Source organism: Malus sylvestris, chromosome 17 (assembly GCF_916048215.2).
Source record: "Malus sylvestris chromosome 17, drMalSylv7.2, whole genome shotgun sequence".
NCBI classification, from domain to species: Eukaryota; Viridiplantae; Streptophyta; class Magnoliopsida; order Rosales; family Rosaceae; genus Malus; species Malus sylvestris.
Window position 1 is genome coordinate 26,165,950 of NC_062276.1, and position 13,114 is coordinate 26,179,063.

Below are 13,114 nucleotides of genomic sequence, written 5' to 3' on the forward strand. Positions count from 1 at the left end.
AGTTTGAAAATAGCACTTACCTCATTAACTTGTTGCTGCCGTGGGTTGTCTCTTTGACCAACGCCTTCATATTGTTAAGCATTCAATGCTCGGTTAGCAATTAAGGTCTTGGCAGCCATGGGTGTTTTGTCCACCAAAGCTCCTCCCGCTGAGGCATCTAGCATTTGGCGTTCAATGGGGAGGAGTCCTTCATAGAAGTATTGAATGAGCAGCTCCTTCTTTATTTGATGATGTGGACATGAAACAACCAGAGTTTTAAAACGTTCGTAATAAGTTGGAAATGATTCACCTTGGTTTTGCTGAATGCCACTAATCCTTTTGCGTAGTAGAATGACTTGAGAAGTTGGGAAAAACTTCTCCAAAAATGCTCGTTTCATACTCTCCCATGATGTGACAGTTCCGGGGGCTAGTTCATACAACCAATCTTTAGCCTTTTCCAAGAGAGAAAAGGGAAAAGGCTTCATTTTCATAATGCTCCCATCAACATTCACAGGGGTTAGGTGATAGGAGCATATTTATGCGACTTAGTTAGCTTGTTTCTTGGCATTTATGTTGTTAGTTTGTAGTTATTTTAGTATTTTAAGCTATTTTCATGTGTTTGTAGGTCCAAAGGGTTAATGTGTCAAAGAAGTGCATTTTGGAGCATTTTTAGGCATGGAATGGATGGCATATGCTTGGAGCAAAAGGAATGGATGAAATTTGAAGTTTGTGCATCATCCTCTCCCTATAAATAACCATTTTAGCACACTCATTTCACCCAACACACACATTCACCTACCACTACATCCACTCATTTCACCCAACACATCCATTCTCCAAACATCCATCCACTACACTCATTACATCCACTCATCCACTACACCCATTACATCCACCCACTACACCTATTACATCCACTCATTACCAAACACTCATCCACTACACCCATTACATCCACTCATTATCAAACATCCACCCACTACACCCATTACATCCACTCATTACCACAACCCACTACACCCATTACATCCACTCATTACCAAACATCCACCCACTACACCCATTACATCCACTCATTACAACTCCATACACTCCTCTCCCTAGCCTATAAATACATCCACCCTTCACCATAATTTGGGGGGCCAGCATCCAAAGACACTACATTTCACATCTCACAACTTCATTCACAAACACAATTTCTTTGCCATGACCTCCATCCATTCATCTAGCCATACTACATCTCACCAATCCATACACTTTCATCTCTTAGCCGTGCAAATCCATTACATCCATATATCCATACACATCCTAGACACTTGTGCTACAACACATGAAAATAAACAAAAAGAAATAACAAAGGATTAGCAAATTGCTAATCCCTGGCAACGGCGCCAAAAACTTGATGCAAAAATTAACTTAACACACAAATTAAACCCTCTTTTGACAATTGTAGTATATATATAAGTAGGGATCGTTCTAGGCCAGGGATTATGAGGGATTGCTAATTGATTCTAAACTGACTTAAAGACACAAAAACAAACTTAAAAACAATAAGATAGATTCAAAAGACTCAAAACTAGTTCACAAGACTCAAAATAAGATAAAAATACTCAAAACTGCCTAAAAACACCAACTAGGCAGTTTCTGACACTAAACACAAATTTGGACAAAAATAAGGTTTGGGCTTGACTCAAAACACTTAGAACCCAAACAAAACAAGTTTAAAACAATTTGAAACAAGAAAGTAAAGAGGGGTTGTGTTTTGGGCGAACTTAGAATAACAAAACAAATTGTAACTTAAAAATAGGTTTGAAAACAAATTTAGGAAATTAGATGGATGATGGGATAGCTAGAGGCTTTTTCTCCACACATGACATGTATGCAAACAACTTGATTTCCAGTTACTACTTCATTGAATTATGAACAACAATGCTCCAAATTAACCGTGACATCACTAGTTAACTCTCAGATTTTCCTTATTTTATTGGATTGGATGACATCATTCGACAACCCAAAACATTTTTCAAAAGTTCCCTACATGACATCATAATAGAGATACAATCAAAGATCATTACATTTAATGAAAATCATAAGCATTGACAAAGCACTTGCAACTATGACATCATGTCACTCATGCTAGGAATTAAACTTAACGCGATCGTTTATAAGCGACCTTCACTACTTGTGAATATAAGTTTGTAATGATTATGTAAAACTTCCTTATATTCTAGCAACGGATTTATACATGCCAATTAAGTGTCGACCCTTAATTAACAAATACAAATAAGTTATCAATCAAATAGTTAAGCCAATTGCATTCACGATTCAAGAATTCAAAACTGAAATTTATCAAATCATATTGCACACATAATCATGACTTTGAAATCGCCCCTAGCCAAGAGGGGTTTAGTCACTCATGTTCATAACAAAATGAAAGACAATGAATTTAAACATTGGAAACAAAAGAAAGAAAACACCTAAACACTCTAACGATCCAAGTTGATCAGCAAGCACGTCCAAGCACTTTCCTTCCCTTCCTTTGCTACGGCACAAGGTGTTGGTAAGTGCTTGAAGCTTTGTTTGTATGGAGGAATGGATGTGAAGATGAATGGATGTGTTTGGATGAAGGTTGTGTTGAAATGGTGGTGAATGCTCTAACAAAATCTGAACTCCCTATAACTGCACACACACACTCATTTTATAGAGGTAGTGCACGACATTTGGAGGGAAAATGGAGTGGTGTATGTAGCAATGAGTGCATGAAGTGGTGCTGAAATGATTCAAAGGTGAAAGTGAAGTGATGATGCAAAGCATGAGGGGTAAAATGGAGTGATGGTGCAACAATAAGTGCAAGTAGGGGACATGAATGATTGTGCACATGGTAGAGAAAGGAAAGGGAGGTGGAATGGTGCAGATATGAGTCAAAGGTGAAGCAAGAGTCATGATACACGGCATGAGAATCCAAAGGGAGTGCAATGGTGCATTAATGAGTGCAATGATTCAATGTAATGGTGCATAAAATCAGATATGATGGAGGGAACAATGAATGTTGCAGCAATGAGTGCAAGGAGTGGAGGTTAAAGTGATGAAATGATGCATGAAATCTGAAATGATGGAGGGAACAATGAATGTTGCAGCAATGAGTGGAGGTTAAAGTGATCAAATGATGCATGAAATCTGAAATGATTGAGGGAACAAGGAATGGTGTATCAATTGAGTGCAAGGAGAGAACATGGATGATGATGCACGGCATGGGAATCCAAAGGGATTGCAATGGTGCATGAAATCTGGATCAAAGGAGGGGACAATGGTGATGGCACGGCATTGATGGAAAAGTGAAGGAGTGGTGCATCAAATGAGTGCAAGGAATGGACAATGATGATGGCACGGCATGGAAGGTGAATGGTGGATTGACACCCCTTTATGGCTAAGATTAAGGCTTCTAAAATCCTTATTTAGTGTCCTAATATCTTTGGGAACCCTCCTTATGGCTGGAACTTAGTTGGATTAGGATTAAGAAAGGTTAAATCAAGATAAGGTAATCTTGACTCATGTTTCTTCTTTGGTTGTTGAGCTCTTTGTCCTTTTTACATTAATTCTTCTTTCTCTTTAACACATTCCTAGCCTATTTAGTCTTTAATTTCGTCCATCCACCTTGCTCCATGCATGTGTTATCCATTCCAAGCCCAAAACTACTCCAAAATGCACCTTATTACTTTATAAGGCCTATGGACCTACAAATACACGAAAATAGCTTAAAATACATAATTAACTAAGAAATAACAACATAAATGCACAAGAACAAGCTAACTAAGTCGCATAAATATGCTCCTATCAATGGCAGAGACAACTCTGTGTTTCAGACCATTACGTTCACTGACAAAAGTTATAATAGGCATGCCTGGTCGATGGAAAGTAACAATTTTCTAGCAACAATTCAACATGACATAATTGTAATCTAACCAATCCATGCCCAAGATAACATCGAAGTCAACGATGTCCAAGGGAACAAGATTAGCTAGCATTACTACATCCTCGATAAGAATGGGGCATCCCTTATACTCCCAGCTAACATAGCAAATTTCACCTCTAGGCTCGAGAATTCTAAATCATAACCGAGGAGAGTGGGGTGAGGTTGAGTTTTTTTAGTGGAGCGGGGTGAGGTTGAGTCTTTTGAGCAAACGTATGGGAATAACCGAGTGAGTAGCACCCGAGTCAATTAAAATTCTAGCAAAATGGCCTAGAACATTCAACCTACCTATGATTAAGTCGGGATTACTCTGAACATCCTGTATCGTGATGTTGTTGACGCAACTTTATACTTGTTGTCTACCTTCACAACTTTTGTTCGCTTAATTCTGATTGCCACGTCCTTGATTGCCTCAACCTTGGTTGGTTTGGTTAGTTTGTCTGCCCGAGCCACCACTGCTAGAAGCTACATCGAGATTCTGATACTTACCTCCACTATAGCATTGTTCTCTGTCACCTTGATATAATGTATAACATCCCTGGTACTATTGATAGCCACCCTGGTAATATGGGACATTAGGTGGGTGCTGGTACGCTCTTCCCGGATATTGGGATATGTCACCCTGATAGTGGAAAACACTATCATAACCTATCTGCTAGTAGGTACCAGGTCCCGGAATTTGTTGTAGAGGAATTGTAGGTGGTAGTGTAGGAGGCTGATTTTTCTGATTCTGAGGACATTGATTGGACCTGTGCCCCATCTAACTGTAGGTGTAGCATCCATTATTTCCTCTCTTACACTCACTGTAATGATGATTATTACACCTATGACATAACTGAGCATCGGAATTGTTGGAGTTCCTTTGATTCTAAAAACGTGAACTACCAGTAGATTTGTCACCCTTTTGAGGTGTATTAGAATTTGAACTCCCATTAGATAATAGTATTACTATTATCCTCTTCGTCATCATTATTATCAGGGCCATTTTCAGAATTTTCAACTCAAAGCAGAATCTCAAAGAATTCTTGATAGGTGGAGCATAGAGTAAAAGCCACCAAAAAACGCAGTCGTTTACGAGTTCCCTTCTTAAACTGATAAAGCATCTTTCTAGGATTCTCAGCAATAGCAGGACAATAACGAGATAAATAGGTGAACTTCTGGTGATACTATGTGACTAACATTTTACCCTGCTTCAACTCTGTGAACTCATCTCTCTTTCGATCTTTGTATTCAGGAGGTGTGAATCTGGCTTCACATAGGCGTTTGAAAACATCCCATCTCATGGCATCCTAAGCAGAAAATGGGCGTGACTCCTAAGCGCACCATGATTCTGCTCTCAGACAAAGAACCACGTCGTTGTTTCGACCCATCGTTCCACTGGAAGATTCTTATGTCGTTGCATAACACAAAAAGTCTTTTCAACATGGTCGATCCAAACCTCGGATTTCTCGGGTCCCTAGTTGCCAAAGAAATTATTTATCTGAAGATGAGATACAGTCTCTAAGGTAAATGACGAAGTGTTGTTTGAATGGCGTTGGTGATAGCCTCACCGAGTTGCCCAAAACAAAAAAAAGTTTGTCTCAGAAGAGATAAGTGGTGCTCTACGAGGTGGCATTATTCTGATATAAGAGATCAAAAATTATGAGGACCTATAACATATATGAGGAACACAGGACTGCCAAAACATATGCTTTGATACCAAACTGACACACCCCGACCGAAGTCGGCCGACACCCGAAGGTGACGTAGCCAAAATGAATGTGATGTATAAAATATGGATAAATTTAAACCAAAGTTAGCATTTATTTAAACTAATACAAAGAGTGCGCAGTAGTGGGAAGAAACCAATAAACACAAGTGTTCAAAGCATAGATGACAGTACGACATAAATAAAGCAGTCGAATCTAATTAAGGTACTTATTACACAACCGAAAATAAGCTCCAACATTTATGTAGGGATATGTCAGAATTGCCAGAGATTCCTCATACACCACAGAGAATTCAGCTAACTAAGTCCTGAAGGGGCGAAAAACAGAAGGTGTGAGTGGGCAAAAACAAAGGTTTATAAAACACATATATTTTCTGAACATACTAACCCCTCGCCGTAAAACATGTATAGTTTCCAGAAAATCATACTACGTATAAGTATGAAATCAAATGCAAATCAACAATAATTCCAGAAATACACAAATCATAATATCTCAACCGTGGCATAAGAAAATTAGGTGCTCATCAATCTATGCTAACACACGAGTTCATGCAGAGGGATTCTGACATGAACAGGACTGGGTGTAATCATTATATACGCTCTAGTACTACAATCACACGAAGATTGGCTCTAGGTGCATCACATACGAGTCCTAGTTCGCCTATTGCAACCTAGGACAGGGCTGGCACCTACAATGGATCCAAGGTGAGTGTGCAGTGCGATGTGAACATACACGTGAAGCCTAGCCCGGGCCCAGGGGGAGTGCTACACCGGTACAAACGTGCATGATGAGCCAATATAATGTATATAAACATGCCATGACAATACATAAAACTCGACAATATAATGGCATTTTTAAAATTAAATAAAACATGGCATGATAAGCATAAAATCAATCCAAAAGCACTTGTGGAAACTATAAAACTTTATATATAATATATAAAAACAAATGCCCACTCACTAATATGTAGTCTGATCGTATCCTCCTAGCCTTGCTTGTCCTCCTACCTCCCCGAGGTAATTCTCTCATATATGTGAAACAACTATACTAATTAATTAGGACATACACTAAAAGGCTAGAAAATCCCCCATAGTTTGCTCAAACGCAAGGTTTAAATATATGAAAACATTCTACGTGACGTCACGGACCCGTACACGTCGACCATGAGCCGCCACGATGCCGGACGCGCCCTCATGTGCCACCACTCGGCGCCAAGTCACAGCTACACGCGCTGGCAGATCCCTAGGGAATATTTCGTCAGATTTGACGAAATATTCTGTAAAAACTAACGACATTAGTTAAATACCTTAACGGCGTCAAAATATTCTGTTAGCCTAACAGAATATTCCTCCTTCTTCTCTGGTAGAGCTTTGCCGCTGTCGCCGCCGTCTGGTTCACCAGATTTTGGAAAATTTGGTTAGATTTTTGCAAAAACTTCATAACTTTCTCATTTCTCAACCATTTTCAACGTATTTTATATGGAAATGAAGCTGGGGAAGAGAAGAACAAGGTTATACCTCTTGAGAGTCTAAAAAGTGGATGAAAATGGACTAAAAAGCCTCGAAAGTCTTGCACCTATTTTTTTCATCTCAAAACCACGTGTTTTCACGTTGGCTCGACTTCAAACTTAAGCTAGGGACTCCATGGAGTTGTGTAGTTGCATCTGGACCATCCACAACCTTGTAACTCTAACGGAGAGTCGTCAGAGAACCTACACCCGAGTCGGAGCTCTGAGTTGCTCCGAGGATGGACTCGTGGTGATGAGGAGAGTACAATGGTGGTGGTTTGAGGTTCGATTTGTGAGGTTCAATGATGGTGTTTGTGTTGTAGAGGGGAGAGAGAGGCTTGGAGTGAAGAAGAGAAAAGGGTTTTCTGATTGGACAAAAGAGAGAGGGAAGTTGTCTGATTAGGTAAGAGAAATGAGGAGAGTGATTGATTGGTTGGTGAGGAAGAGCAGGTCACGGGACAGATTTAAATAGAGAAGTGCTAAGATTTGGTGCACTTTAAAATTACACAATCCGGCTCACCTTATCAAAAACAGTAATTCTAACACTAAATAATTAACACACACATGTACAATTCTACCCGTTGTTAATGCACTTTAACTAAATGTAACTTTTTTGTTACAAATCCAATTCGGGCCTAACTCGCGCTCACGCATGCGTAACAACGAGTACTATTTAATTACGATAATAGGAAAAATAAATTAAAAGTCAAATAACTACGTCCACGTCAAGTTCCACTTTGCCAATAAGGGCATAATCGTCATTTTACACACTCGGGAAGGAAATTACATGAAGAATTGACAGGTCGTCACATTATGAGTTATTCTGGAGGCAGTGGCCATACAATTTCACAAGAGACCAACATTTAAATTGTGGGGGTTTAATTGCACTATATTTCAATTTTGTTTTATAAAACTTGTTGGTCAGTAGTCAAACTTGTGTATGCCTAGATTGTGGGGGTTATCGAAAATTTAATTGCTTGCTTTATGAAGGAAATCGATAATAATTTTATTGACTTCATGGTTATAAATGGGATAGAGGAATCAAATACAGAAAATAATTTTTGGCATTGTTATCTATTTTGTGATAGATGAAAATTGGTTGTGATTAATTACATTCTTGGTAATTAAAATTTTGGTTGAGATATTATTATTCTTATAATCTTTCTACTGAGAACCAAAATGATACCTAGAGGATCTTAGCTTGCAGTCATGATCTGATGCCAACAACACTCGTTTGAAGTGAGAAATGAGGGAGTAAGTCCATCCTGGAATACTTGGTACTTGTAGCTTCTTTGGCTAACAAATTATGTATATATCTTGTAAAGGTGTACTCCAGATTTTCATGATCATTACTTTGACATCATATCTTGCATGCCTAACACTCATGTGAAATATAATCTAGTTTTAAATTCAAATGAGAATTCACGAGGGTCCCTATCCGTTCTGTTTTATCATCAATATTCTTATTTCTTGGATGATTTTAATTTCTAATCATGATTGGTAACAAAAGGGAAACTGCTCTTGATTGGATTTACGCTTCGGGGAAAAGTTTTAGTCCATTAATGGAGTTTTCAGTTTCTTGTTGTTGAGCCATTCAATTTATTAAGTGATATTATTGTTAATAGTCTATTTATACAAACTTTTTCCAGTCTTGAACTTTACTCATGGTTAAACGAACTTGGGATCAAAAGTTTTTTTTTTTTTTTTTTTTAAGTAGACAAACTCATTCTACTTCGTAAAAGTAATATGAGCTATTGAAAAATGATAGTTTCTGTTCAACATTTTGAAAAAATGGATGCTTGTTACAGTTATACAGAATGCAAGTGTCATCTTAATTAGTGCTTAATATTTTGGTTAAAAAGCTTTAATGTGCGGGTTACAAATTTTTTAATTAGTTTATGCCAATTAAGTATGTTGATTAATATTATTTTTCAAGTGAAATATTATATTCATATATTGAGTATATATTGAATAAGAATTACAACATGTTATGACATGATATTATATTGTAATGTTGTTACTAATTTGTGGGGGTGTTCATGGTTAACAAGCTATAATATTTCTGAGATATCTGTTCAATACTTGCAAATTATTATTTTTATATCTTCACTTTACGGAAGAGGTTAGGTTTATCTAAGTCTTTGTGTATTGATAGCCTATCTATGATAGATTGAGCTAAATATAAATTTATTTACCATATGCATATGCACTTGATATAATTAATTTGAATCTTCCTTCTCTCTTATTTTCTGGTAATGAGGCTAAGAGAATAAGACAGATTACATTTTAAATTGATTAATTCGCATTTCCTCATTGGTCTTCATGGCTGCTATATTGTTTTCCACAATATCAATACAATTTAATAAAGAAACAATATTGACATCTAAATTTTATAGCATCTTTAAATTGTGGGGGTCTCTCCATCTCAAATTTGCTTGGAGGAATTGTAACATCCCACATCGTCCAGGGGAGTGGATCCTGTAAGCCTTATATGTATATTCTCATCCCTACCTAGCACGAGGTCTTTTGGAAGCTCACTGGCTTCGAGTTCCATCGGAACTCTGAAGTTAAGCGAGTTCACGCGAGAGCAATCTCATGATGGGTGACCCATTGGGAAGTTCTCGTGTGAGTTCCCAGAAACAAAACTGTGAGGGCGTGGTCGGAGCCCAAAGCGAACAATATCGTGTTACAGCGGAGTTGAGCTCGGGATATGACAATTTGGAATCAGAGCCAATCCCTGGCCGGAGGTGTGCCGACGAGGACGTATGGCCCCTAAGGGGGGGTGGATTGTAACATCCCACATCGCCCAGGGAAGTGGATTCTGTAAGCCTTATATGTATATTCTCATCTCTACTTAGCACGAGGCTTTTTGGGAGCTCACTTGCTTCGGGTTCCATCAAAACTCCAAAGTTAAGTGGGTTCACACGAGAGCAATCCCATGATGGGTGACCCACTGGGAAGTTCTCATGTGAGTTTCTAGAAACAAAACCGTGAGGGCATGGTCGGGGCCCAAAGCGGACAATATCGTGCTACAGCGGAGTCGAGCCCGGGATGTGGTGAGGGCTCGGGTCAGAATGTGACAATTTGGTATCAGAGCCAATCACTGGCCATAGGTGTAAGGGGGGTGGATTGTAACATCCACATTGCCCAGGGAAGTGGATCCTGTAAGTCTTATATGTATATTCTCATCTCTACCTAGCACGAGGCCTTTTGGGAGCTCACTGGCTTCGGGTTCCATCGAAACTCTAAAGTTAAGTGAGTTCACGCGAGAGCAATCCCATGATGAGTGACCCAATGGGAAGTTCTTGTGTGAGTTTCCAAAAACAAAACCGTGAGGGCATGGCCGGAGCCCAAAGCAGACAATATCGTACTACGGCGGAGTCAAGCCCGGGATGTGGTGGGAGCCCGGGTTGAGATGTGACAGGAATTAATTAGATGCTTTGTACTGTGTAATTGTGAATATTATAAATGAGCTTTACCATACATCTTTTAGAAGTAATCATTGAGTAAATTTCAAGACATCATTTAAAATTGAGGGGGTTGGAGGAGAGCCCGGTATGCTGGATAAATTTTGACATACTTGAAAATGTGGGAGTATGCTAAGTTTCTGTAAGTTTCTATAAAACGTATCATTTAGATTTGATAGTGACCCTGGCAAACATATATGCCTTATAAATTTTGTTCATATGCATGGCATTAGATTTATCTTGAATACGTTAGGAACTAATTTTGTTCTCACCAATTTTGTTACGAAATTAAGTGTGGCCGCTATGATACTAACACTCGGTGAGATGTAAAGGATTAGGCAGGTGTACCGAAAAGTTCCAACGACCATTGCAGAGGCATATTCTGAATGCTACATATTTGAGGTATTATATAGTTTATATTAATTAGAAATGAACGGTAATTTTTTATGGTAATGTTATACCTGCAAATGCCATATATGTTGAGATGTCATGCTAGGGAGAGATATCTTAAATAGATATGCAGGTTCACTTTGGATTGGAACATGAGTTGACACTCATTGGAAAATATATTTATTTGAGGCTTAACAACCTCTTTGTTATATCCCATTTTATATGTGTTGATATACAAAATCAGTGAGGATTTTGGTACAACAGAAAGTGTCAGGTTTTGTGACCTTCGCTTGGTTGCTGCGGTCACTAGTGAGGATAAGTATGTATATGAATAGAGACAGAGAAGCAAACACAAGATATACGTGGTTCACCCAGATTGGCTACGTCCACGGAGTAAGGGAGTTCTCATTAATTGTGAAGGGTTTACATAAATACATAGGTTCAAGCTCTCCTTTTGTGAGTTCTAGTGAATAGTTTAGTACAAAATGACATTAGAGATTATTGTGGGAGAATGATCCCTATTTATAGAAGAGAGTTTCTAGTTTTGTTCTGACATTGACACTTGTCGTGTTGTGATTGGCTTCTGATGTTGACACGTGTCGCACTGTGATTGGCTTCTGATGTCGACACGTGTCGCATTGTGATTAGCCTCCTGGTTGAAGGGAAACTCTTCTAGGTCTTTGACGGTATAACGTTGACCGATGCTCAGTAGTTTCGGGATTGGTCAAGTATGGTACAAACAATATGGAAGAGACCAACTTTCTTTGATTCTATTATTTTGATATCCCTTTGTGGATAGACCAATCTATTTGGTTTGAGATATCCCACTATTTGTGGAAGAGATAAACTGGTTCATCATATGTGATATCATAGCTATAAGAGCATAAGCTAAATGACTTATGCATATGTATTTGATATAATTATTTTGAGGTCAGAATTGGATCTAGGATATCCTTTGACAAATCCACTATGCTAAATGCTAGTGATGATTGTTACATCGAGGGGGATGAGACTTGTGCCTATAACATCGATCAAGAGTGATTGTAACCCAACCTATGTGAATGGAGATCCCATGAAGTAGGTTCATATGGGTAAGAACAAATCACTTGTGGATTGGGCATGCATTATCAATTTATGTCAATAACTTTATTGAGCGTCTATCCCTATGGTGTAGATAGTGCAACTATTGTAGCGTATGAGGTTGAACTTGTGTTCTTAATGAATACCATAACCTATATATATAGGTGGTGTGCTTGACTACAATGCACACTTAATGGATTCATCTATTTGAGTGTGGGAGTGGGGCCACTTCCTATGAGAGCTTAGGCAGGTCCTCTAGAGCACTCATGAATATACAAGTGGGTGCATGGCCTATTTGCGCCAACCCGCTATAACAAGCTCAATTCTAAGGATTCAATATGGATGGTTAGTCCTATGATTCACGCAAAGAAATCTTGGTTCATAGAAAATTTAATTTTCACCAAATTTATGTGAGTTATGGCTAGCTCGTCCTAAGGCTGGTTCAAAGTTCAAAAGACACCAGTTCTGATGCATTGGATTCTCCCTTTCCTTTGGTACTTTTCCCCTCATTATACTTGTGTTTCTCTAATTCCCTTCTTCTTGCGAGTCGATTTGTATTTTGAAATATGTGGGGGATTGTTAGAATTTTAATTAGGTATTTCAAAATACATTTCTTCATTGGTCACTTTAATACTATTCAATTTGTTTTTAAATTCCTAATTTCAGTTTTGATTTGTAAAACTGAAAAATGATGCATAACGTTGAGGTATAATGAATGGTTTTGAATCACAATTGATGGACTTTGAATTACAATTGTGGTGTTGCCTAATCAATCATCTCTTTTATCCTCCAACGTCCTTTTGTAATTTGTCACACACACACACACATACATACATACATACATATATATATATATATATATACACACACACATACATACACACACACACACACACACACACACACATATATATATATATATTCTTTTTTTTTTCCCTTGAATATATTTTGGCCATTGAACTTCAAATTCTTTCTTTCCTACAAATTCAACTAGTCGACATCATCCTTTCTT